The following is a 26,514-nucleotide window of genomic DNA, read 5'->3' on the forward strand; positions in this document are numbered from 1 at the left end:
GTAAAATTACACATTGGCTGCTGCCAAAAATCTAACCGAATAAGCCTATGCCTGAAAGTGTAGTGGATTGGAGGAGGATTCGAACTTACGACCTTAAGATACGCTTTCATAAACACGCATGAGCAGACGTTAGTTAATATGCCAAACTAACGAATAGCTTCGATTATTTCGTTAAACGATCCTTTCGCAAAATTCCACATTGGCTGCTGCCAAAATTCTAACCGAATAAGCCTATGCCTGAAAGTGTAGTGGATTGGAGGAGGATTCGAACTTACGACCTTAAGATTAGAAGGCCTTGCGTAATCAAGGAGTACAGCAGGAAAACGTGAATATTTTGGAAAATATCTAAAAGGATTCCACAGATACCTTGGTTCTCCACAAGAAAAGTAGAAAGTTACCTATCAAGAAAGGGGTCAGGCAAGGAGACAATCTCTCCAATGCTATTCACTGCATGCTTAGAATAAGTATTGAAGCTCTTAGACTGGGAAGACTTAGGAGTGTGGATCAACGGCGAATATCTTAGCAACTTTCGGTTTGCAGATGACATTGTCCTATTCAGCAACAATGGGGACGAATTACGACAGATGATTGATGACCTTAACCAGGAAAGTGTAAGAGTGGGATTGAAGATTAATATGCAGAAGACAAAGATAATGTTCAATAGCGTGGCAAGGGAACCAGAATTCAGGATCGCCAATCAGCCTCTAGAGTCTGTAAAGGAGTACGTTTATTTACGTCAATTACTCACAGGGGACCCTGAACATGAGAAGGAAATTTGCAGAAGAATAAAATTGGGTTGGATTGCATACGGCACGCATTAGCAAATCCTGACTGGGAGCTTACCCCAGTCGTTGAAAACAAAAGTGTACAATCATTGCATTCTACCGGTGCTGACATATGGGACAGAAATTTGGAGGTTAACAAAGAACCTCGAGAACAAGTTAAGGACCGCACAAAGAGCGGTGGAACGAAAAATGTTAGGCTTAACGTCAAGAGACAGGAAGAAAGCGGTGTGGATCAGAGAGCAAACGGAGATAGCCGATATTCTAGTTGACATTAAGAGGAAAAAATGGAGCTGGGCAGGCCGTTGAATGCATAGGATGGATAACCAGTGGACCGTTAGGGTTACAGAATAGATACCAAGACAAGGAAAGCGCAGTCGCGGACGGCAGAAAACTAAGTGGGTTGGTGAAGTTAGGAAATTTGCAGGCGCAAGTTGGAATCAGCTAGCGCAAGACAGGGGTAATTAGAGATCGCAAGGGGAGGCCTTCGTCCTGCAGTGGACATAAATATAGGCTGATGATCATGATGACCATCAGAAACAGGTCTATGAGAGACGCCGTAGAGGATCTGTGATCCTCTGACAAGTACCGAAATGTCCGTAGACGTTTTTTTTTTTTTTCATTTTGCCAGGCGGCCGCCTTGTCAGTGAATCGAATGCACAACCTTATTCTCAGAAGAAGAACGCCATAGCTCAGATGCGCTTCTGCGGCGTTTGTCGCATCGGAAATCGTACTATGAACTTATTGTATCTAGAACACTTTGCCTTCTAGTGTATCAGTGTATTAGCAGACTACGAGGAGCTACTGGCGAATGCTTCGGACGCACGCGGTGCGTGGCCACTGTCGAAGAGCAACGACAAGTATATGGCCGCCATCTTGGCATTTGCTTAAACGCTTTCATAAACACGCATGAGCAGACGTTAGTTAATATGCCAAACCAACGAATAGCTTCGATTATTTCGTTAAACGATCCTTTCGTAAAATTCCACATTGGCTGCTGCCAAAAATCTAACCGAATAAGCCTATGTTTTGCTTGCAACCTCTGTAGTTGCTGAATAAGCAAGTGTAGTTAGTATAAGCACACCAGTGGCGCAAGAAGTGTGTCACATAATTATTTTCATTCAATTACTTGCGCTATAAGTTCAACAGCGTAAATGGTTACCTCGTTCTGTGGACGCCGAGGAGGAGGAGGAGGAGGAGGAAAAACATTTATTTAGCACCACATACATGGAGCTTAAGTTCAGCGTACGAGAGTCCACTGTTGGTCAGGCGGCCAGGAGACCTTGTGCCCTGGCGGCTGCCTCTGCCCACTCCGTAACCCAGGCTTGCGTTTCTGGGTCAGAGCTGAGCAGCGTGGCCTCCCACTGCTGAGGGGTAGTGATATGCGAACCCTGGGCATTATTAGGTTGCTGCGTTTGAGAGCAACCCCAGAGTATGTGGTTGAGATTTGCGTTCTCTCTTTGGCAGAGTTTGCAACAGCTGGAGTATACTGAGGAATGCCAAACCAACGAATAGCTTCGATTATTTCGTTAAACGATCCTTTCGTAAAATTCCACATTGGCTGCTGCCAAAAATCTAACCGAATAAGCCTATGTTTTGCTTGCAACCTCTGTAGTTGCTGAATAAGCAAGTGTAGTTGGTATAAGCACACCAGTGGCACAAGAAGTGTGTCACATAATTATTTTCATTCAATTACTTGCGCTATAAGTTCAACAGCGTAAATGGTTACCGGTGCAGGTGCACTTCCTTCATGCCCGCATGTTTGTTGCTGATTCTCATAATCAGTCGCAGTGTTTGTAGCACAGCACTCTCCAGTTTGCCTAGTGTTTCGGAGTTTTTGCCTGTGTTTTGGATCAGGAGGCCCAGTATTCTACGCTTAGAAACTTCTGGGATGGCCGTTTGCCCTCACAAGAATTTTGCTTTGGTGACTGTGCGTTGTTCTTACCTCGTAGACCGCGTAGGAGGAGCAGCTCTGATTTTTCTGGAGAGCACGCCAGTCCTCTTGTGCGGACATAGTCCTCAACTGTCGTTACTGCTGTTTGTAAAGTTTCCTTCATGTGCGCGTCGTTGCCCTTCTTAACCCAGAGAGTAATGTCGTCCGCGTAAATACTGTGTTTGAGATCGGGTATGTGATTTAGCTTTGATGGCAGGTTTGCCATGACTATGTTAAAGAGAAACGGTGACAGTACCGATCCTTGGGGTGTACCTCGGCTGCCGAGCCGAATTGTGTCGGACTTTAGCCCCCCTAGGGGTAGGTTAGCGGTTCTGCTGCTGAGGAAATCTTTTGCGTAGCTGTATATTTTCGGCCCCACCCCGAATTGTAGCAGAGCCTCGAGTATCGCGACGTGTGATATGTTGTCGAACGCTTTTGTTAGGCCTAACCCAGTATGGCTTTTGTGCCTGCCGGGGATAACTGTTCCAGTATGTCGTGCTTTATTCTGAGCATCGCGTCCTCAGTTGACAGCTTGGGCCGGAAGCCTATAAGAGTGTGGGGTAGTAAATTGTTGTCCTCAGTAAAGTTACGAAGCCTGTTCAGTATAACGTGCTCCATGAGTTTGCCGAGACAGGACGTAAGGGATATCGGGCAGAGATTGTCTAATGATAAGGTCTTCCCAGTTTTGGGTATGAAAATTACTTTTGCATGTTTCCACGAGCTCGGGAGCTCACCCTTGTCCCAGCACTCGTTCATGTACTCCGTGAGGGCAGTAATAGAGTTGTCGTCTAAGTTTCGAAGGGTCTTGTTCGTTATGTTATCCGCCCCCGGAGCCGACTTAGTTTGCAGTTGAAGGACAGCTGCCCTTACTTCTGCCTCCAAGATAGGTGCATCGAGAGTGTGTTCACCTTGCCCTCGTACTCTGCTTGGGAACGGGATTGGTATGTTCCGAAGTATTTGGTCTCGAGTGCTTTGAAGAGCTCCTCGTTCGTCCGTTGGAACTGGTGAGAGAGCTGTATGAGCCGTTCTCTCTGTGCTGATTTGCATGCGTTGGGTTCTAGTAAGTACCGAAGGAGGTGCCAGGTGCGGTCCATACCAAGTTATCCCTGCATGCCATCGCAAACCTGGTACCACTGTTGTGAAGTTAGTTTCGTTGCGTACTCATCTATTTGTTTGTCCAACTGAGCTACCTTTAGCCTGAGCTTTCTATTAAGCCGTTGTTTGCGCCAGTGGTTTTGAATGCTCGTGCGCGCCTGCCAGAGGGGAAGCAGGTGGCTGTCCACCTCCTCGAGACCAGCAGTCTCCGGCACTTCCTCAGTGACGGCTGCGACGTTTTCTAGCAGGGTTGTAGCCCACTCCTTTAGACTGGGTATGTGAGTGGGCGCATGCTCATTTCTTAGCTCACGGAGTTTGTCCCAGTTAGTGAGGGAGGTTTTTATCTCAATCCGTTTGGCAGGACCCGCCTTTATTCTTGAGAGTAGAATAAAGTGGTCGCTGCCCAGGTTCTGCCCTAAATTGCTCCACTGTGCTTGCGGTACGTTGCGAGTGAGCGTTAAGTTCGGTGTAGTGTCTATCGAAACACTCGTCCCCACCCGGATAGCGTGGTTATTATCTGTGATCAGAGTCAAGCGGTATTGCTGCGCCTGGTTCCATAGGTCGGAACCCTTGGGCGTAGAGCTTCTGTAGCCCCATTCTATGTGAGCGGAGTTGAAGTCTCCAACAATTACCAAACTTCTGTGTTGTACTAGCTGTAGGGTTTTCGCAAAGAGATTGCCGAATCTATGTGCCCTGCAACTCGGTGGGCTATAACTATTCAGTATGAACAGGCTATGTCCCCCTCTCTTGGGCAGTATGAGTTCAATAAGTACGTGTTCTACTCCTAAGTCCTCGTCAAAGTTGTGCTGTAGTGCTGGTAAATTTCGACGGACAAGGATTGCGATGTTGGGTTTGTTTCCTACGCTGGCGGCTGTATATTGTTTGTAACCCGTTAAGGGTGCATATCCTTTCGTTTCCTGAAGGGCTATCACGTCTGGAGGATCGCGGCTGCGGACGAATTGCTGGAGGTTCCCCCTCTTTTGGCGGTACCCCCTGCAATTCCATTGCCATATGTCATGGCTACAGTGCGGAGCCATGATGTGCGTGTGAGGATGACTGAACAGGCGGCGTACCGCTTATCGGTGCGGAATACGCAGGCGTGTGCGGCGGCTGGACCGCGTGCCGTATCGGCCCGGGCGCCGCGGTCGCCGAGTGTTGTTCATATGGCTTGAAGAGGGGTGTTGCTGTAGCCTTGACGGGCTGAATTGTATTCCCCTCTCCTTGCCATGGACGCCGACATAGCTATACAAACAGAAAAGCAAATATGACGTAGTGGCGCCTTTTGTGACGGCGGCTGTGGTGGGGGCGCCAAGTCGTAGGTGCCAGCGAACGGTAATCAGTCTTGCTTTTTTGCTAAACACAGGAATTTTGCGACGGCGCGACGAGCGAAGGCGCCGACAAATCAGACCGGCGCGGCCCACTTGGTGTCGAGGTGGGTGAACGGGAAAGGCCAGGTTACGTGACCCCCTCCACCTGCAAGAACCAGCAGTTCCCGGGCCTTTTGGCCTAATCTAGTGCCCCTCCCGCGCGCAATTTTCTCGACACTGCTGCAGACGCATTCTCTACATTAGTTTTGTTTCGAGAGTGGGTGACGCGCATTGTTTCCAGTTTGTACGCGCACTGAGCAAAGTATAGGAATGCAGTTACGCTCCAAATGCCTGTCTCTATTCCATTTTTCCTCTCTTCATGGACCCTTCTTAAAACGGGCCATCACACAGGCAGTTAGCGGAAACCGGCGTGCACGGTAGCAGCTGTAATTTTATCTCTTAAGGCCTGCGGTTAGCGACGACACATGGCCGTGTATATTTAGCGGCAATTATGCGTTCACTCGGGAAGCTGTCGTCTTTTTTTTTTTTTTTCCTATGCTGCCTTCACGGATTCAGACTGAAAACTCTCGTCTGCCTTTTCTTTTGCCATTTACCCCTCGTTTTTCATTTTTGTTTATGGCTGCGAGTTACGCTCGCCGTACGAAAAGAAGTATTCCGACTTATTGGTCGTTCACTTCACTTTACGTCCAAGCGAATAACGTAGAAGCCTCAGATTTCCGGCGCTTTTACCTGCTACAATCTACACGTCATGAAGACGAACGACGCATGTCTTCTAGGAGAGAGAGAATCAGCAGAATGGTGGGACGCATTCTTTCTTACGGAGAGTGATCGATCGCGTAGCTTGCAGCATCAACTAATTTTTGATGACGTAGCATAATACATGGCTCCTGAAGCCCTTATCTGTTCTCAAGTGACTCGGGTTACCTTCCAGGAAGAAAAAAAAAATCTGTAACGGTGGAGAAGGGTTAACAGAAGAATGAGACAGTGGGGCCGGAAAGCTTTCCATCATCCGTTTTACCTGTTGAAAAGAGACTCAAAAAAGTTAAAAATGCCAGAACTGAGAACTCTGTCTCATGCTACACCTATGAAATGCGATAACTAGAATAATGTGTATAATGTAGGAACATCGTACAATATATGCACTTATCTTTTAGGAGCTGAGCTGGCCTTCTTTCTTAGAAGAATGAGGAGATGACAGCCACAAATCCTGGTGTCTGTATAAAAACGACGTATCCAGTCATGCGCTTAACTGGTTATGAATTGGTTATACTCACAATATGAACACACTGAAAGACAAAGACGAGAAAGAGGGAGAGAACGAGAGGAACCGCTTCTTCACGCATTATCTATCGCATCGTCCATTCTCTTATCCTTGCGTCTGCATGTATTCACGTTAATGAACTGCTTGTCATTGGATAGTTTTGTTGCTATAGACCTTACCCAACGCATCTATGGTTGGCGAGCTCCCTCTCTTAAGAACAATTAATAGATGACAAACAGCGTTCTGAATGCGCGCGCTTAGTTTCTTACGCGTCATAAAGTGCCGTCAAGCTATGGCTATGCTGAGTTGTCCTCCGAAAAACTCGTTTGTTAATATCTGGGATATCCGCCTGAATATCGGACACGCTCATGTAACTTTAGCAAGGACTGTCATATCTGTCAGACAACAGTTCGAATGAGACTGCGCTATCTGTTCGAGCAAGCCGGTCCTGATGATTGGAAGACCGCTGCCGAGATTAAATGCGAGCACAAACTGGTCTTGAGTCCATATACAGTTGTGGTCAGTATGCGGTACGCGCAATACCTATCGTGAAATAGAAATTCGAGGCAAAGACCGGTAGAAGAAGATAAAACAATTACAGCAATGCATCTAACTCCTATATATAGCTATACCAAGCACAGAAGGAAAGGGCTTGGAAGCCAGCATTAGGGCAATTTGATCTCCCTTTAGGAGCGCACTCGCCTCTGTTGGCGACGGAATGCGAGCAACGAGGAAACATTTTATGAGCAAATCCCAGTGGAATATGATATGTACATTGATAAAGATAAAGAAACTGCTGTTTACATCTGAATTTGCATACAGGATATCAGGTTGCTTTTTTTTCTCTCTATTTTCTTTTATCATTAAAGAAATGGAGGAAGTAGCAAGTGAAAAAAAAAAAAAAAGCTGACTGGTATAGCACTTTACGCACTTTAAAAGTTAATTGCAATCCGGTCTACACCAAAACGAAATGTTCGTGAAGTTTCTTCAACTTAACAGCGTCCAACGTAGAAGGCGGTTACAATGAGAGCCAACTGTGAAACACCTGTGCCACGCGTATGTCACTTATGCGTCGCCGAGTCGCTCATGCAGTAGAGCGCTGGGAACGTGTCGGCACTGAACAGCATTGAAATCCCGGTGTCGGTGACGGCGTGCAATTCACGTGGGGCGTGCTTCCAGATTATTTAGCCCTCAGGGGGACAAAGTTGCGTACATTTCTTGCCCTCTTCCTCGACATTTTGGCGTTGTAGATTCGTAAGCGAGCTGCATAAACAGCGGCGGGAGAGCGCGAGCATGTGTTTCGGAGTAGGCTTGCATGCGCCACGTCTGCGCCAAAGATAGCCGCCAATTTGAAGTCATTTTCGGTCGCGAGGCTTTCGCAAAAACGCTCGCCTCTCGCCTCGCCGCACCCTGCTCGACGCGCGTGGCAGAAATTCCCGACGCATCAGGGGCGGCACACTCCCGCCTACAGCGCGCACACTTTGGCGCCCGAACGACGCCGGGAGCTAACTACTTTGGTGCCCGCCTGGAGATCGCGTTGTATCTTGCCGCCGTTTGCGTTCACGTTTGACACGTCGAGAATTATTCTGACGAGACGGTGAACCTCGAGGGCAGACGGGGGGGGGGGGCACAACGTACACTGCGCGACGTTCATCGGAGCGAAAGAGGGTGCGGATAAAAAAACAAAAAAAAAAAACAGACTAAGAATGACTTGAAATATGAACGGTAAAAAAATTGCAAACTACTGCCCCAGCTCTTTGTTGACCTTGCCTACGATACCTCGATGTCACTGCTATAGGGCGAAAGTGGGATGGCTAGTGCGCAACTTATGCTTTCTACAAGGAATACAGTATTGGAATTGCCGATAGTCCGACGTGCGCCTCCTGTCAGTGCGAGGATACCATCGAGCACCTGTTGTGCAGGTGTCCCCGGTTCGACGTCCAACGACGTTCTCCCCAGAAAACTCTAAGCCGGCGGGACTAAAGACCATTTTCTGAGTCAAAGATACTCGGACAATGGCCACGTCCATCACTGGCGCAAACACCTATTGGCGTACCAGTGCAGTTGTTGAAGTGCACCGGCCAAAGTGACTGTTTATATGCCTTCCTGTGCATCCTATACCGCGTGTGCTCAGTGTTCACTCTTTTCCTTTTTTTATTCCCCCTTTCCCCTACTACCAGTGCAGGGTAGCAAACCGGACGCTTGTCTGGTTGACCTGCCTGCCTTTCCTTTGCTTCCTTTCTCTTTTCTCTCCCTTGAACATCACATCTCAAACAGGACGTGCGGTGGGGGGGGGGGGGGGGGGGGGCAAGTGGCAAAAGTGGTGAGCGTAAACGGAGTATGGAAAATGGAAGAAAGACGGTTGTGGGTAATAATGTGGGGGTCAGGGGAACGTCCAAATCGGACTAGTGTGCCCATAAGGGACAACAAAAGCAGAACAGAATAATTATGGCATTAGTATCCGTCCGCTTATATTTCGCAGGTGATCAGCTGCAGGAGATGCGCAGCAGACGTTAAAGTCTTACGCGGGTCTGTATACTACATTTGCGCTATGTTTACGAACACGCGGTAGCTGGGCGGCTAGAACTTTCCACAACTAGTTCCCCAATCCTATAGTAAGTGAACAACCCTATCATTAATTCGCCGTGCGAGCCGACCGAAAGTACGTGTTTTGTTCCCGAAGTGCGGAAGCTCTGTCAAGCACACCCAAGAACGATCGTTCTTGCTCTCGCCCAAGGTATAGACACTTCGTTATATTCCGACGCTAGCTTGCTTCCCGCCAATATTGCGTTTCCGCACTCAGGCCCCTGCTTATTGGAAGTAAAGCTATTATTATGAGATGGTGTACAGCCGCATGCACGTTGCTGTCGTGTTGATTAATTTCCATCGATAGCTTGCGAGTTGCTATGAGGCTCAGAACCACGATATTTCCTCCCTCACCAAGAATAACGACTTTTTTTTCTCCTTGTCAGACACGAGAAGAGATTATGTTACCTCGCATTCGTGGTTCACGGTACTGAAATTAGGATCGCGTGCGGCTATTCAGAACGCGAAACAAAAATAACTGTATGTGGCCATCGTGGTATAAACGTTATAAACGGGGATAAGGTCTGCCTAGCTGAAAAGCTAACACAGGGACACATTTGTTTTGCCCCGACGGTGGGATGCCGCACTCCTAATACATTAAGAGGCTTAGTCTAGTTAAGAGTCAAGGAGGTACATAATTCTAGAAACTTCCCGGCGTTCAGGTTTGATGAGGCGGTATAGTTAATGTGCTTTCAATGCATTCAAATGTATAGCTATAGATAAGCTTTAATAAAAAGCTGGATATGTTAGCACGGCCTATGACGGGCCACTTTGCACGGCATGCTTGAAAAATAAAGCGCCACCCAAAATACCGACGCACAGCGCTCATTAAACACCCACGTTAGGGTGAAAGAGTCATGCCGGATGCGCCACTAATATACCTCTTCTGGGGTACGACGTTCACACCACGCCGGCGACATCACAGTGTGACGACACCGGCGCACGTGCAGTGGTAAAACACGGCCGCCGCCTGCGTTCTGTGTGGTGTAGTCGCGCCGTGCTTGGTGTAGGTGGGCGTCACGTGGGCGCGTGTTTTCTTTTTTATTGCGATAGCAATTATATGGACACTTCAACCGGATTTCTGCCGTCGGCGTCGCCGTCGCCGTGATGTTCCGTATAGATAAAATCCTCGCCGCGCGCCGTATGCCCGAGCGGAAGCGTGCGGGGAAGCGCGCTATCACGGAGAGCGAATGCACTCAATCTCCCACGCGCAAGCAAGGCAGCGGAAAGCCAGCGCCGGAGGGAGCGGGGGGGGGGGGGGGGCACTTCTACTCTGCCAACAACCGCGCTCGTCGCTCGCCCGCACCGTCTCTTATCTCTCAGACGCGCAAGCAAGGAAGCGGGAAGCCAGCGCCGGAGGGAGCGGGGGGGGGGGGCGCACTTCTACTCTGCCAACAACCGCGCTCGTCGCTCGCCCGCGCCGTCTCTTATCTCCACACGGCTCTGACCTTTATGCACTGTGCATTCGCCGCTCAGTTTCTGTTGAAGCGATAGACCGCACGTACCTTCGCCCGCTGCGGCGTATATGCGCTCGCTGCCAGCGTTTTGACAGTCGTTGTCTGCAGTCATTCAGTGTGATCTATTCATGTTTGTTTGTGCGCGCTCACACCACGCTTGTTCATTCAGTTAGTAATAGTCGCGCCACATTTTCCAACGCACGCTACACATGCAATGCTGCCCGGATCGGCAGTGCAGCACTACAGGTGTGTCCCTTCGCACGCGCTGCCCACGGGAAGCGCTTCTCATCAACACCACCGTTTCACACGCGCCTTCTCGCGGTCATCGAGTCTCTCTTCATGTCAGTCTACTTACGCCGCAGCACACCTGCTTACTTAATCAGCTCATGTTTACTACAATTCATATTGCTACCAAGCCGCTCACCTTACTTCGTATGACATTGCTGTGTTGCTATCGCATTCATTGCTTCGCCCTTAGGGCGATCGAAACTGTGACATTTCTTAACGTGATTTTCCACAATTCTCTTGTCAGTATTGTGTGTCGGAGCATATCGGCGTGCGGTAAACTTCGTGATGAAAATCGACCTGTCGATGCTGGCCTTCTTTACTTGCCAACGTGAACCACGTGGGGGTCTGTGATGGATTGAGCGATGAAGAATATCGGTGTCACGTTTGTTGTGGCTTGGTAAAGAGTGCGGCTAAGTACAGCGACAATATCCTCTCATATTTGAGTAGGGAAACGGACCATATTGTGTGTTTGTGTGCTATACTACTCGATTAGCAATACATCTCGTTAGCGAGACTTTGGACGTGTGTGGCGTGTTGCGTGTAATAAGGCCAGTCGTAGTGATCAGACGCCGATAGAAGTTCAGGAAACAGGTGAGAATGAATGAGACGGGATGATTAGTGAGCGCATGTATCTCGGGGCCATCTTCTCTGCGTGCAGAAAAAGAAAAAGAAAAAAAAAAACTTCTTGGTCAACCGGCCCTCGTTGACAAAGAAGCCCGCGAATTGCCAACATTGCCGACGACCGCCAACATTGCCAACAACGCAACATTGCCGCGCGACCGGCCGCTCGAGGCACTTTGCGTGTATTCGCGGCCAACTTTCACGCTCGGAAAAGCACTTTTATAATAATAATAATAATAATAATAATAATAATAATAATAATAATAATAATAATAATAATAATAATAATAATAATAATAATAGTACTTTATGAGCAGACTTTCATTGGCATCAATACATGATAGGTTTGCCAAAGCCGCATTGAGTTTGAAAGGCAGAGCCCACAGGCAGCGTTTACAAAACTGCTATATCGCAGACACAACAGAATATGCAAAAACGTTTTTGGCAGGAATAAGCAAGTATTGAGGAATAGAAAGCTGTATCGGGAGTTTATCATGTTGCTCTACAAATTTCACCTTGCCACTTTTCATCTAATTATATTATTTGACAAGTTGATTAATTAAGACTAATTATCTAATTAGGCGGAATGCAAAAAATAGTCTGAGTATCTCCAAACGACGCCAAACAACATTACCTTGGCTCTGTCCAGCTACGTAGCCATTTGCATATTTTTAAAGGTTGATCCAAATTAACTGAGACACCCTGTACACAAAGCCACATGTCAGACTTGGAATGTTCAACGCGTTGTTTTTGTTTACGCTGACAGTAAGTACTTATCAAAACGCGCTAAATAATGCATGAATACTGTACAAAATAAAATTTCTCGAAGATGAATACAGATTTATTTCTGATTCTCATCGTAATACGAAGTGTTCAGTAAAACCAATTTAAAGTTCACTAGAATTCGTCAAATATTTTTTCAATGTCTGCGAGAATTGTTTTGAGGAACTATGAGGTAAACCACTGTTTCGCCAGTAAACAAGCCGAAAATACGTCAAATCTATAAGAAAGTCAAATAACGAAACGTACGTTTGACTGTTAATCCTCAAGCGAGGGCAGATAAGTTATTAATGTTGTCTGTTAGGTGAGAAAAATCTGCGAATGCAGGCTACAAAACAGCCGGCTAATCCTACGTACGCAACAATGTCATAGAGAACGTTTTAGGAAAATACATTTTCAGGAGTCAGAATCTAAGTCGTCAATATGATATGAGTGTACTTTGCGCAAATTGAAGAAAAGTGACGAATTCAAGCACAGCGCTCCAATTTCTCTTCTGCGAGGTTTTTGCAAAGCACGCTGAATAACATTAATCAAAATGACTTTAAAAAGAATGGGGGAAGGGGGGGGGGTTATAAATAAGGGCCTAGGTATAACATGTGAGCTTCTGATACGTTTTAAGATGCGCCTCTTCAAATTATAAATTGTTCAGTGGTATAAAAACAGCTGAATATTTTCGAATGCCGTGAACTCCTCCCAACCTGTAATCCATCTTCGCGCACAAGCATTATAGCTTTCCTGATCATAGGCCAGAGTACTCCCTGCTGCAGACTTGCTGCAATAAATGATCACTAGCATAGCAGATTATCGCACATTATCGAACGCACCGCATATTGAAAAAGGGTGCGAAACGTTGCGTAAAATAGGCGGTACACGGTCGGCAAGTGCAAGAATGATTGGGCCTGCAGTGTGTATAGCCAATATTATTTCCTTAGTCACCTCCTGCTCGGGGCCCCTAATGAGGTATCCCATACATCCGTGGACTCCCGCGCGTGTTGTGTGCGGAAGCGATTTTAGCGGGTGCACTTTGGAGGCACCTTTCTGGGGACAAAGTGGCAGAAGAGGTGATAATATACCTTCCCAACGATGTGCTCCCCCCCCCAATAGCCTGGGAGCATCACCGTCTCACCGGTGATGTCATTAATGTGATGCGTCTTCATTATGGCCCTCTCACAAGAAGCATATCTAACATTCGGTTTATTGAAGCTTCATGCAACGGCTTGATTATCTTGACTGAAAGCGGCCTTGACGAGTGAGCTCTATCGCTTCTTCCTCCGTGTCCGAGCTATGGTGGTCTTCGTTTGGAATGGACCGACTGAGGTCGGCTTCCGTTTAGAGATTAGCTGGTGATATGCAGTTTCCTTCTTTCCACACCTTCGAGTCGCATTTATGTCTCCAGTAAAGGAGACAAGCCACTGTGACGCCACTTATTTGCCGCCTCCACGAGGGTGGTCGGGCACACGCCAAGAGGCGGATCGCGAGTGTGTATATCACGCTGCTTTCCAGATAGCTGAGAATACATTGGTCGTTTTTCTGCTGATATGCAACCGGCACGCGACCCATTTCAATGAGGTCCGTTGTATATTGAAACAAAATAATAAAAAGTGAATGTTAAGAACTCCAACACGATTGGGGTATTTTATATTTGCTACTAATCATAGTCAGATTTTCTTTTGAGTACGCTGCACATAACCACCAATTTCATCGAGACAGCGCAGGCTGTGATGTCACCTTGACGTCTCCCCTTTCCAAGTATTGAGGTCTCATGACAGCCAAGCTGTAGGCCGAGAGCGCACCTTAGGCCGATCCTACCGGGTTTACCCAGTATATACAGGACGTTTCCTCTAGCCACAAACAACGTTGGTTGTGTGTGGCTAGACAGCAGGAACGAGTATTCGTAGGGCTTCATTTTGATATGGGGAGCTTCCTCATCAAAAATCAATCGAGCACCAGGCCGGTGCACATGTGTATAGTTAAAAGAGGTTGATAGATTCCTGATGATAACCGGATTTTAATCCTGCGCGCTCTTCGTAGGAGGCTGATGTGCTCGGAAACTAGGCCATTGCTGCGGTGGTTTTATTTCTCTGACTTAGAGCGAAACGCGTTTTTGTACGCTCTTTCTTCTTTCTTTATTAGACACGTAAGAATGCAAGTTTGGCCACTGAAACAGCCAGCTATCCAAAATATTATTCAAGAAAAACAGCGAGAAGAAAAGAAGGGACAAATAACACAACACTATCGAACGATTGTGTGGATTACTAAAAAAAATATCTACGTCCTACAGTATCTACATCTACACGTCCACACAAGTCAAGCGTGCATACGGCCTTTCTCACACCTGGACGTGGGTCGTGTTTTGCTGTCCCTTTGATACTTTCTATTTGCGACGGTTCTCCTGTGGCGTTACTGCTGCTTTTTCCAACGAGGCATGATGGCTATGTTCTTTTTTTAACGTTTTTCTCAAAAACATTTTTTCAACATCCCCAATGTCAGCTGTTTCTGCGGTGCCCTCTTGCTCTGCCCAAAATTCATTGCAACTTTGTTATTTATTTACGGGCTGTACAAATTCACCAGGAACTCTTTCGGAAAACTTCACCACCCACCAAAGTTAGCCTTCATTACCTCTATTATCCCACCCATGAGGGTTCTTTGAAAGTCGCCTATACTTCTCCGGCTGCCGTGGCGCCCATCCACTCTTCCATAGCTCTCTGCGAATTTGCTACTTCATTACAACCGTCACCTAGTTACCGTACACACTTTAAAAGCGCACCGGCAGCTACACTTGCTTGACACACTATGTACAAAGTTTCAACCCGGTGCCTGTTTCTCCTGACAAACAACGGTTCTTTGAAAATCTCCCCCGTGAAGCAACGCTGCTATGCAGCTTGTGGCTAGAAGTGGTGTTTACGAACGTTTACTCCTGCCGTATGAAAAAAGCCGATAGCCGGGCGTGCGATTGCGGTAATTGCGAGAAAACCATGTAGCACGTATTGTGTATCTGTCCTCGCTACGACGCCCAACGCCCCTCTCTCCGGACAACTTTAAACCAACTGGACTCGAGACCGTTTTCTGAGTCAAACATACCCGGACCATGGCCACATCCGTCACTGGCACAGAAAGCAATTCGTGCCCTAGTGCAGTACTTGAAGTGCACCAGCCTGAGCGACCGCTTCTAGTTCTCCTGTGCATCTTCCAATGTGCACTCTGTGCTCACTCTTTTCCTCTATTCTTCTTTCTATTATCCATTTTCCTTACCACCAGTGTAAATGGCACCCGTAACGTCTAAATTCCATAAGCCATTAGCGCTCTTGTGCTTCCCGGACATGCAGTCGAGTGCTGACGCAATTCACCATCAGTAAACATAGCGGCGGCCGCATTCACTGAGGATAGGACACGATCATCTTCATTATCAATTACCTCCAAAACGAGGCAAGAGCACAGAGCGGGACCTGTCTGGTGTAAAGAGCACAGCCTGAGACGTTATTCGACCCACCAATCCGCTTAGCAACTACGCTCATCGCACGCGTTGTTGCAGGTCGTACGTACGACGTCCTTCCATTAAAAACATGCAGCCGCGCACAAGAAGATTCAGCTGTATCTTATGGTCTCCATTGCTTTTCTGCGTGTAGATTCTGTAAGCACTTTCATTTATACAACACAGGCACGTGCTTTATAGCACCACTGAAACGTGTGACCCGCTGAGAAGCTGTGAGAAGCCCAGAAGTAAAAGGTGTCCGTTGGGAGACGTCGAACCAGGGTGGACATTAAGGTAAGTGAGTGGCCGGAGATACCTTTGGTAATGAATTGCGCTCGCGCACCCTCAGGCTCCTCACGTATAAACGTGCAATCACGTGGCCCATTCGCACGACATCCAACGAGCCGCCATCCACCAAGCCTGCAAGTGCTGTGATGCACGCTCCGTTTACACATGCCTGTGTAGTTGTTGCTCATGCCTTTCTCGACCTGCCAGGATTGCTCGACCTTGTGGCGAGGCTGGATGGCAGCCCATTTAACCCCTCTCCTTCACGAAGCCTGCATTCGGCACACGCTTGCCCCATAAGGCGTTGCCTAGAGAAGCCGTAGTGGAATACAGCCACAAATTAGAGTTTCTAGCTTTAATGTGTCACTGCGCCACACTCCTCGAGTTATGGAGCTATGTGCACAATAGATACGAAAAGCATTTACTCGGTGCGCATACATACATACATACATACATACATACATACATACATACATACATACATACATACATACATACATACATACATACATACATACATACATACATACATACATACATACATACATACATACATACATACATACATACATACATACATACATACATACATACATACATACATACATACAAACTAAATTTTAGTTCCATAAATAGCGTAACATTCTGTTGGAAACCATCGGCAGAAAGTTGTTGCAGACAGTTTGACTAGGCCGAGGGCTAATTTTTGGGCATACACACAACTGCAAACAAAGCTTCCCACACAAAGCTAAATACTTCTTCAAAGGTGACACATGATTGACTGCACAGTGCTCCGCGGGCATTGTGACGCAGACGGGAAGCTAGAACAGTGATGGAAACATGAGCCGCAGAATTTGTCTTAGCTCTAGAATCTGGAATGCATATGGATAGGAGGAAGTTTCCTTCTGTCAAGCACCGCAAGAAAAAAAAATAGGAAAAAGGAAGCATAATTTCGTCCTATCGCAAAGATGACAACGAGCGAAGCCCCACCTCGGTTGCAAGAAGGAAGAAGAAAAAAAGTTGAATAAAAATAGGCGAATGGCTTAGACTGTTTTCATGCAGCATCTTATATCTTGGAGCAGCCTTTTAATTCTAAAAGCAATGCGCGCTGACCCGACACTCACGAAGATTGATGAAATGTCAGAGAACTTCCCACCAAGAGCCAGCAACGTTGCTGACTCAGGTGGGCCTTCTTCACCAAACTGGGTATCCGGCGAGATAAGCCCTTCTAACAGTCCCTTCAAGGACGAAGGTATGGCCGACACCAACCATTTATTTCCCACGGCGAGGCATGTTCTAATACGCAATCAAGTGAGCAGCCACTATCGAGGCATGATTGACATCGGTCATGGCACACATACTTCATATGCAATCGAAGCAGATGAAAGAGACGTACCTCGTTAGCATGGTAACAAAGACTTAGCAACGCAAAAGGGTTCAAATAAGCGATGCCTTAAAGGGACACTAAAGAGAAACAGGAAGTTCAGCTGGAATAAAAGAGGGACCTTCAGGAATGCATGCAGTTATTGTTGGATGCAAAAATATAAGTTATTAGCGGATAAATTCGTAAACGAAGTCCAAATATCTCTTCCTCAATTTCTCTTACGCCAGATTCGGCGCCGAAGCAGTGTCGTCACGGATTTCATTGCTCTCGGCCAATCAGAGGGCGCCGTGATACGTCACCGCTTGCGTAAACGGCCGAGGCGCTCGCTCCATCATAGGCTGCATGGCCGCTGCTGCGTTCGCGGTCGCTGCGACTTTTGCTAAGGTGTTCTGTGGCCGCGATGGATACCGTTGCTGACGCTGAACCTTGCAACGAAGACCTCGCCTAGGGATGGTAATATCGATGAACGGTTAATCGATTATTCGACTAAAGGTATGCCGCAAAACGATTAATCGCCATCGATGTCTACCTTTAATTTAATCGGTTTAATCGATTAAACCACTTTGATTAGTCGTTTTCCAGACAGTGACTTAAGTGGCGTGAAAGTTTTGAAATCCTACTATAGAATGCGGAGTACGAACAACGACAGCGCGGCTGCGAAGACCGAGAGCGACTGTCGACTGTTTTCCCGAGTCCTGCCGAGATGGCCAAGCGCTTTCCCGCTTTACGCACACGTCACACAGGCGGCCTGGGGCCGAAGAGAGCCCACCCCCATGAAGGAAGAAATAAAATACGAAAGAGCATTACGTGAGGCAGCAATTCTTGGCAAGCAACCTCACCGTCACGCCATTTCCTTCGCTTTTTACCTCGCAGTATAGGGTCAACACGTGACTCTGAGAGGCAACGTATTGGCCGATAATGTGTGGTTCGCAGTAGTTTCAAATCAGTGTGCACCCGTTCAGCTGCTGCGCTGCACCCTGCAGCGAGGCAGCATTAAACCGCGAGCTCGGATGTGGCAATCACGTGTTGGGCCGTTACTTCTTGATGTCAGTCGTGTTGCGATGCTCTCTTCTAATTTCTCCTTCCCCATGCCCCCCCTCCTCAGTAAGTGCCATTTTTAACATACAGGGTGTTTATTTTGAACTTTTACGGAATTTTTAGAAAGCGCCTCTGGCAGGTAGCATAATTCCTATCATTGATGAGGCGGACATTAGTACGAGAAATTGAAACACATATTCAACTTATTAACAAAAAATACTAATTAACTTCATAGTTAATTAATTTACAACACATATTGCAATTTACCAATGGCAGCCGCTGAACATATTTATTTATTTCACGTACTTTCCCGGCCCGAACGTGTTACAGAAAGGAGAGGTGTCAAAAACAAAAATAATGTAGCAAAAATACAAACCAAAAATATTAACAAAAGGCATTCGAACAGCGGTCTTGAAGTTGGTAGAGTCGGTGATGAGTGCGACTGATGAGGAAAGGCGATTACAGACCGTGCTTGTCCTAAGGATGAAGGAGTCACTGTACCGGTTTGTGCGGCACAAAGGCACTTTGAGGCTGTGGTCAGTGCGGGACGAAATATAAGACGGAGGCGCAAGAAGGGTTTCTGTTAAAAGCGGGTTCAAATGAAAAAGTGGTCGCAGTTTCACCTGAAAGGCGAAGCATCAATTGCGATAGCAAATTTGTAGAGAGCTATACGGAGTAATGATAGTAGCTTTATCAGCTGTATAAACTTCGACATGCAGCAGCACCGGCAACACCCAGAACTGTTGTCGACGCCGTCGGCGTTTTGCCCGCGTTCGCACAAAATGCGTGCGGCGTTGGTGACTGTTGCCGGAGCCTCTGATATAAATAGACACTTGGTGCCGCAGCTAAACGTCGCCTCCCTTCCCCCCCCCCCCCCCCCCCCCCAAGGCCTTTCGCGCGTCGGAAGAAGGCGCGTTTGCTCTACATATATGGTTATTGTAAAGGAGGAAAGAGACGCCTACTTCTGCAGCCCTTCAGGGAGCATGGTGCAGAACGCGCGTTTGTTCGCCGTGCGTTCACTCTCCGTGAAAGCGCGCGTCCCTTGCGCCCTTTCACTCGCACATACAACGTTCGGCGCGCGGCGACGATTTCATCTCCATTGACGTCATACGGAACCTCACGGCGACGGCGACGGCGACGCCGACGGCAGAAATCTGCTTTGGAGTGTCCATATAATTGCTATCGCAATAAAACTTTGTGAAAAAGGAAAAGACGGGAACATTTGCGGCGTGACGAAAGATAAGTTCAGTCAAGAGTTCGTTTCATTGATGAGATACTCGCATAGCGAGAATAATTAGATAAGACAAAGCGTGCACCGTGGTTTTGAATACTTTCAAGAGTAGAAACTAATGAAGAATGAGTCGGATCCCAAATGGCTGCAGCATACTCCAATTTGGAGCGAACTAAAGTAAGCTTCAGGGACGAAAGGGCAGAGCTAAAATTACGGCACAAGTAACCAAATATATGGTTAGCGTTATTAGGGACATAATCAATATGCGAATGCTAAGAAAGGTTATTTGATATGTGAAGGCCGAGATACTTGTAAGAAGTAATTGATGTCACAGGTGCACCATTAATAAAGTACGTGTGCATGACAGTGTTACGAGATATTCGCATGGCCTTGCATTTATTTGAATTTAGTTGCATGCACCAATTAGAACACCACTCAGTTACGCGGTTAAGGTCGTCCTGCAGTTCTTGGGAATCGGAAGGATTAGTAATTTTACGGTAGAGAACACAGTCCTCTGCGAATAGCTTTGTGGAAGAACAAAGAACACAATTTGGAAGATCGTTAATATAGATTAAAAAAAAAGTTGTCGCAGTTTCACCTGAAAGGTGAAGCATCAATTGCGATAGCAAATTTGAAGAGAGCTATACGGAGTAATGATAGCAGCTTTATCAGCTGTATAAACTTGGACATGCAGCAGCACCGGCAACACGCAGAACTGTTGTCGACGCCGTCGGCGTTTTGCTCGCGTTCGCTCAAAATGCGTGCGGCGTTGGTGACTGTTGCCGGAGCCTCTGATATAAATAGGCACTTGGTGCCGCAGCTAAACGTCGCCTCCCTTTCCTCCCCCTCCCCCCCCCCCCCCCACGGCCTTTCGTGCGTCGGAAGAAGGCACGTTTGATCTACATATATGGTGATTGTAGAGAAGGAAAGAGACGCCTACTTCTGCAGCCCTTAAGGGAGCACAGAGCAGAACGCGCGTTTGTTCTCCGCCGTGCGTTCACTCCCCGTGAAAGCGCGCGTCCCTCGCGCCCTTTCACTCGCACATACAGCGTTCGGCGCGCGGCGACGATTTCATCTCCATTGACGTCATACGGAACCTCACGGTGACGGCGACGGTGACGGCGAAGGCGACGCCGACGGCAGAAATCTGCTTTTGAGTGTCCATATAATTGCTATCGCAATAAAACACCGCCCAAGCACTCCGTACATGATGGTTAACCAGCGAAGCTGAAACATGCGGCCCCGGTGTTTAGAAGTGGGTTAATCCCGACGCTCTATAGAAGCGTTTCTCCATTATTGGTTACACATTTGTGTTTCTAGTGGAACGCAAGCGCCAATGGCGGGCGGATGCTGCTAACCACGACGCCGAGCTAACTCGAGATATCGAACGCGTGCGACAATGGCGAGCTGAGGAGGCGGCGTTGTCGGCTGAGCAGCGTCAACGTGTGGCAATGGCGGGAACGCGTTCGCCGGGGCCACCGCCCGCTTTCGGCGGGAGTTTCTCGAGCGGCACTTTGGCTTCGGCTGCGACGAAACGTGCACGTTGAAATCGCGAAGTGGAACGCAAGCGCCAATGGCGGGCGGATGCTGCTAACCACGACGCCGAGCTAACTCGAGATATCGAACGCATGCGACAATGGCGAGCTGAGGAGGCGGCGTTGCCGGCTGAGCAGCGTCAACGTGTGGCAATGGCGGGAAGCGTATTTACAATTGCTAGTAGGTACAGCGTTTGACCGCTGGCGCCACGCTGCGCCGCTCGCGCGTACCATGTTTGTAGCCGCCGCCGTTGGAACGGAGAAGGCGTTGACGGAGAAAACGCTGGGCTGGTGGTGACTAGCCTGCTGTTGGGATCGGTGGTATTATAAACGCATCACTGTTTTGATGATCCAAATATAATCTCACTATCAGGGAGGGAGCAGTCTACCTGACTGGAGCAGTATTTTTTTATTTGGGGTGTTGCTAAGCTGCGCTCCGCAACACCCCAACGACCGCCGCTTCGCGTCGGCGCCTGGTACCACGGCTGCCGCCGTGGCACCGGGGTTCAAGTGACCGCGCTGGCAAACAGAGAGGGAAAAAAAGGGAAAAGCGTGATATTAAGAAAAAAAATTCTAGCCAGGGCGGGTTTGGAACCCGCGTACGCATGATCCCGAAGCGAGCGCCGTAACCACTCGGCCATACAGCCACGCTTCCAAGGGTTGCATTCATGCGAACCCATATGATTGCGTTCGAGCGCCCTCGGCGAAAGAAACCACCTAGAAACGCGGCACGCGCGAGCGGCGCAGCGTGGCGCCAGCGGTCAAACGCTGTACCTACTAGCAAATGTAGTGTTGCTGGCGGGAACGCGTTCGCCGGGGCCAACGCCCGCTTTCGGCGGGAGTTTCTCGAGCGGCACTTTGGCTTCGGCTGCGACGAAACGTGCACGTTGAAATCGCGAAGTGGAACGCAAGCGCCCATGGCGGGCGGATGCTGCTATCCACGACGCCGAGCTAAGTCGAGATATCGAACGCATGCGACAACGGCGAGTCGAGGAAGAGGCGTTGCAGGCCGAGCAGCGTCAACGTGGCAATGGCGGGAACGTGTTCGCTAACGATGTCACTAGAGTGTTTTAGCTGATAACGACGCCTTCTGCAAAATTTCTAAGGAGAAAGGTACGTTAGACCATGTAATATGGGAGTGTGCTGGTTCCCCAGGGGGGAAAACATTGACATTAGAGAAGCCTGGGAGGCCTTGCTCCAGAGCGAGGCTGAAGACGACCAGAGTCGAGCAATACGCCTGGCCGTTGAGGCCGTGAAGACTCACCGTCCTCAACGCGCGGGGACTGCTTCGTCCTCCCCCCCTACCTACGTGTAGGTTAAGAGGCGGGCACCCCAGCTCGGTGGAATAATAAAGTTTTCAATCAATCAATTAGCTGAGCGCTTGCTGTCCGCTCCGCTCAGACCGGCATATGCTAGCAAATGCCATACAACCGCTTAGCGGGAACGCTATTGCGCTTGCGCACAACGCTCATACCGGCAGCGGAACGAAGACCGCATCCTTCGCTCCGCTACAAAGCCGATTGAGCGGAGCGTGATAGCGTGTCTACTTGGCCTCTTCGTCGTTTTGCAGCCGAGTTGATAGCGCGTCGCTCGCGTCTCGGCAAGACGCTCGTATCAAATGCGAAATCTACGCAGTTCCCTGCAGTATCTCAGAGCATTAAATCTGAGAGGAGCGGAGCGTAAGCGGCGCTCTGCTAAAACTGTCTACTAACGGCGCTGCCAAAGGCGCGCGCGCTTGTGTGCGACGTAGAGAATGACGTAACTGACGGCGCAGCCAATGGAGACGTTTATCGAAACAGGGGAGGAACGGTTTTTTGTTTCGCCTAGCCATATACAGCTTTCGCTGTAAAAGAGAAGTGGACCCACGACTGAACATTGAGGAACACCTACTGGTATATTAGAAAACAGGCATACCCACTTGGAATGAATTTCCAGAATGACACCAGTTTGGATATATGCACGATCAAACTCACCTTAGAAAAACGCTGTTGTTCTACTTACTTTTTTACCAAAATGCATTGAACAACAAAAGTAACTGAAACGCCCATGTATTTCGTCCCACACTTTGAGAAATAATATCTCGAAACTGGTGTCATCCTGGAAATTCATTTCAAGTGAATGCTTCTTGCAAACTCACTGAGTAGAATTCATATTTGCAATACATGTCGTAAAGCAATTAACTAAGAAGTTCATTATTCAATTTTTGTTAATTGGTCAAATATGTCTCGATTTTTTGTGCTAGTAATGTCCGCCTCTTCGAATAACCCAGCACAACGATAAGAATTATGCTACCTACCACAGGTAATTTTGAAAAATTCCATAAAACTTAAATATGAACACCCTGTATATTGTTTATTCCTTCACTAGTCACTAGTGGCAATTATAGTTCGCTTTTGGGAAATTAAACATTATTCTTTATCAAAGGTTACACCCTTGTATTTCTTATCCTGGTTCCACCTTTCAAACGTTATAAGAGGTACTTAGGTGAGTAGATAACTGTGTGTAAGCCTTTTTAAAGCGCCCGAAAAAAAGTCGAATAATCGAATTAATCGACAAAAAACCCCGCATCGAAACAATTATTCGGTTATAGGCTAAACTGACGAACGATTAATCGTTAATCGATTAAAATATTTAATCGACCATCCCTAAGCTCGCCAGGGAAGCAGGACTGAATTTGAGCGACTTCAGTGAAACGGAGCATGAAATGATCCTCCGTGCTCTCGCGGTAGGTGTTTCCGCATATGACGGCGATGAGCAGCCGGCCGCGCCGACGGAAAGCGAAGCCTCGTTTTCGTCAACGGAAGGCGAGGCGGCCGGTCCGTCAGGCGACGATGTTCCCGACAGAACAAGAGTAGAAAGTTGCGCGCGTACTCGGTATGGCTTTTTCGTGGCTTTTTTTAATGACTTTCAGCACTCACCGAGCCACCAGTTTGCTGCTGCATGGGCATCAGTAGGGGATTTGATGAAGGCCCCATTGAGGGAACAGCTGCTCGAGAAAGGACTGGCCTCTATAGGGCACGCCAAGATACTTTCCGAGGGCAGGATTATATACATAATCCGAGGGCGAGAAATGCAGAGAGCACACCATCGGTTTCTCTGACTCTTTTGCCGTTTTATCATTGGCAGAGCACTGAGCCATTGCGAACGCCGGGGCTCATCGCGCGTCACCACATGAAAGGACACAGTCGGGTCAACACTGCCGCTGCCCCTGAGCAAGCCCCTTGCGCCGTTGATAAAGCCCTCAACACTACACACACGAGGCATTTTCTGGCTATTTCCCGCGAAGTCAATGTTTTTCGAGCCACGCAACAGGCCACCAAACACTGCAACACTGTAGAACAGAAAAGGCGTGCATCATGATGCATGGAGCGAAAACGAAACTACGAAACCATCACGACCACATGTAGCGCCACGCCATTTTTTCTTATTACTTATTTAATCTTGCGGTAAACTTGTACGTCCTCGCTTCAAAAGGCTTAAAAAGTTGCCAAATGCTGTTTATGTACGTTTAAGGTGTATTTCATTTTGCGTTTTATTTACAGCGATAAATCGCTCTCGACCAATCGCGGCCGGGCTGCGTTTGTGATCTCCGACGTCACGGACATGTAGTGCGGGAAATTCAAAGGGTCGTCAGCACCGACCCTTCAGTTTTTCGCTATTTTCTCGCTTATTAAACCTCTGTTCGCCGTAAGAATGGTATACATCTGTGATCGTGATAGGATAATCTACCATTAAAGCTGGACTTCCAGTTTCTCTTTAGTGTCCCTTTAACAGCGGATAATTTTGCCGATGTTTCAACTGCCGCGGCTAGCTGGATAAATTTGTTCGAGTAAGCCTGCTGCTGTAACGAATGGAACAGCGATAAAGAAAAATTAAGGAATGTTCCGTAATTCCTAAGTGGTATGGCTAAAAAGTGGTTACATTTGCCAGTTATGAACCATATCAACGACTCGTGGAGTGAGTGCAAAATAACTTCGACATTTCATTTGAACCTAACGCAGTATTGAGCGGTGGAACAAGGCGATATCGTGTAGATAGGAAAATGGAGGGCTTCAGCAGTATTTTATTAAAAGACAAAGATTACTTCAGATTGCCGATGCAAGCTTCCCCGACACCTCAGTTGGACCGCCTATCATGCGCAGAATTACCAAAGGCTCCCTGGAGCAGATCCAGGCTAAGTCCCCCGGAACAGTAGAAGACCCCCTGCCTCCACTGAATTTTGTTGTCATTAACACTCTTCCGTATGTTGACTGACGGACTACCCTAGTAAGGAGAGCTGCACATTTTGTTCACGTGGGCGACATTATATATATATATATATATATATCAGGAGTTCGTTTCTTAACAGAGAAGACTACCAAGAAACTGCTAGACAAATAAAATGAATACTGATAGTACAATAACTTTTTTTGCTAAGCACAGAATAGAGAACACATAATAGAACACGAAAACTGCCGTCCATTCGTTTAAATATCGTCTGGTGCCGTCATAGCTTCGCACTTCCATACTTTTTCCTTGCCTAACGTCGCCGTTGTATGCCATACCCCGACTGACAAGGCTCATTGATGCCCCCATGGGAACCAAGATATGGGCATATAGGCATTTGTCCTGAATTACATGATTGATTCGTTTTCTTTTGTGTTTCGACATGGCCTCAGTAAATATATATATATATATATATATATATATATATATATATATATATATAGTCAGAAAGGACGCAGTGCCTTACCTACGGCAGGCCAACGTTCTTGCCGCAGATATGAAGATCAACGAGGAAAGTGTCCATATCTTGGTTCACATGGGGGACACCACTGAGCCTTATCAGTCGGGCTATGCCACACCGGCGAAGTTAGCCAAGGAAAAATTATTGGAAGTGCGAAACTATATCGGTACCAGACAACTTTTAAGCGAATGGACGGCAGTGTTCGTGTTCTATTCTGTTCTCAATCTATTGTGTGCTCAACAAAAATTGTTGTAATATCAGTATTCATTTTATTTGTCTTGCAGTTCCATGATAGTCTCCTGTGTTAGGAAACGAACCCCTGCTACAACCCTTGAAAGGGTTCTGGGGTCCTGCCTGTATATTAATAGATTGTTACATCCCTATGAGAAACAATAAATATTGATTGATTGGGTGATCTATTTATTTATTGGAAAACTAAAGGAATTACAGCGTGTTCATTGAGTACCTGATGGCAAATCAGTTCAGTGGAATCCCGCAAGGTTGATGAAAGATCATGAAGGGGAAAAAATTGTCGTCCCCCCGAATGTAGCATGAAGCTACATAGGAGACCCATACAGCTTTCTCGGAAAAATGCTGCGCAGTTGAAGAGAAATTCACCCTTTTCGGGGATGGACGAATGTTTCTTCAACTGCGAAGCTTTTTTTTTCTTTTTTTCCTGAGAAATCAGTAAGGGTCTCTTATGTAGCTTCGT

Source organism: Dermacentor silvarum, chromosome 1, assembly GCF_013339745.2.
Source record: "Dermacentor silvarum isolate Dsil-2018 chromosome 1, BIME_Dsil_1.4, whole genome shotgun sequence".
Taxonomy (NCBI): domain Eukaryota; kingdom Metazoa; phylum Arthropoda; class Arachnida; order Ixodida; family Ixodidae; genus Dermacentor; species Dermacentor silvarum.